This window comes from Pteropus vampyrus, unplaced genomic scaffold (genome assembly GCF_000151845.1).
Source record: "Pteropus vampyrus isolate Shadow unplaced genomic scaffold, Pvam_2.0 Scaffold239, whole genome shotgun sequence".
Classification (NCBI taxonomy): domain Eukaryota; kingdom Metazoa; phylum Chordata; class Mammalia; order Chiroptera; family Pteropodidae; genus Pteropus; species Pteropus vampyrus.
In genome coordinates this window covers 339,134-341,096 of record NW_011889020.1, presented here as the reverse complement: position 1 = coordinate 341,096, position 1,963 = coordinate 339,134, and positions in this window count along the sequence as shown.

Genomic DNA, 1,963 nt, shown 5'->3' with positions numbered 1-1,963 from the left:
AGAGCCAGGGATGGGCAGGGCACAGAGCCCGGGTGACAGGGCTCTGACCTCTGACCCTGCGGTGACTGACACTTGCCCCGCCCACACCGCCCTTCCTCAAACTCTGGTTTGACCTGCTTTCCACTGGCTGCACCCAAGTGCCTGGTCTCTCGTAGGGCCTGGTGCCACCTGGGTCCTCAGTCCCGTATCTGTGAGGACGGGGCAAAGGCGGGGCAGCGTTGGGAACGAGCCGGGTTTTGTTTCTCTGTAACCCTTTGGAGACTGACGATGGTGTCACACATGGATGGGTCCTCGTCGTCTCAGAAATTTCAGGCTCGATGGTGAAGACTCCTCTGTCCGGTGGGGACGGGGGAGTGACTCGTCTCTTCCGGTGACAGCCGGCGATCGGCCTCACAGCAGCACGTCCACCCAAGCTGCTCGCAGAAAAGATTTTGAGGAAACAATTCTAGGGTCTTGGTGCTGCTTCTTTAGAAACACCGCGGGACCTGCACCTGGCGGGGTCCCCAGGCCCCGCCACCTCCCGCCCTGTCACCCAGACCGGGAGGTGCGGGGCGCCGGCGGGTCCCCCGAGAACCTCCCTTGAAACAAGAGTCGTGGGAAACCGGCGACACCCACGGTTGACTCTGTTCTTACGTGGCCGATGGATGGATGAGGGGTTTTTGCTTTTTCAAAAAGTAGCAAAACCATAATTTGGGGGGAGATGCGGAGTGGGCGAGACGGGGTCACCTGTGAGTCCGGGATCGTGGGAGCGGGCGGTGGGCGCTGTTCTCTCTCCGTTTGTGGGTGTCGGCGTTTGCTGCAGCCGGGGTGACAGAATGAATCTGGGTGAAAATAAAAACGTGTTTACCGAAGCACGTTCTCCGCCCGTGAAGCCGCCGAGCCGGACCCGGACCCCGCGGGGCACGTCCGTCGTGGAGAGATGAACGTGGGCGCGGGTCCCGGGCGCCCCTCACGCAGCGACATGGAAGCCGACCGCGGACGGCGGGGAGCAGGAGCACGCGGGGCCCCGGAGGCCGGGCGGCAGGCCGGGGATGGGAGGGGTCGCTTCCCCGCTCCCTTGGTGGGGTGCTTGCTGCTCCCACAAAGCCTCGCATGCTCAGAGGAGGGCACGAGAGTCGGGGGGCTGGGCTGATTCCTGGCTCTTGCCAGGTGGACTGAGTGCGAGCACGTGACAGCCTCTCGCGAGCTCCGAGTCCTCCGAGTCCTCCGTGTCCTCCGTGGAAAATGAGGCAGGACACTGACCTGCTTCCCGGGGCCGCGGTGGGAACCGATAGGACACTGGAGTGACCAGGGAGCTGTGCTGCTGCTGTTTGTCGTCTGGGGGGCTCCCCGAGTCGGACGTGGGACAGGAAGTCACGTGTAGGCTGCGCATGGGGAGGAGACCGCAGCAGCGCTGTGGGCACGTAGGTGAGGCCAGCAGGGAGGTGGCCGCCGGGCCGGGCGCTGGCCGCAGTGTAGGCGGGTCCTGGGACGTGTGGCCCCCACCTCGGCGTGTCCCTCTGAGGGCAGCTCCTGTCAGGGGTGGGTGGAGGGCTGCTCCCTGGGCCAACTCACCTGCCACACAGGGGCAGAGGGAATGGCAGCAGGTGGGGGGCGGGGTCTCTGCCCCGTGGCCACGTTGCTGCCCCTGCAGGGGCCTCGCCCTGAGGGCTTCCCTCAGCAACACCCCTGCCCCAGTCACGGGGGTGAGGGGCCGGGGGTGAGGGGCCTCCCCCAGTGCCCAGGGGCGCCTACCTCCTCCCCCCACTGGATGCCATCACCCTATCAGCGAGGTCCGGGTGGATGGACACAGGCCTCAGGTGGAGAGGTCAAGATTCCCTCTGCTTGGGACACAGCTGGGTCCCCGTGTGTCAGCTTCCTCTTCATCGGCCTCCGAGACTTTCCAAGGCCTTCTGGAAGGTCCTGGGGTCCAAGACTACTAGGAAGTCCTTGCAGAGACCCCAGCCACGCGGGAGGGCAGAGT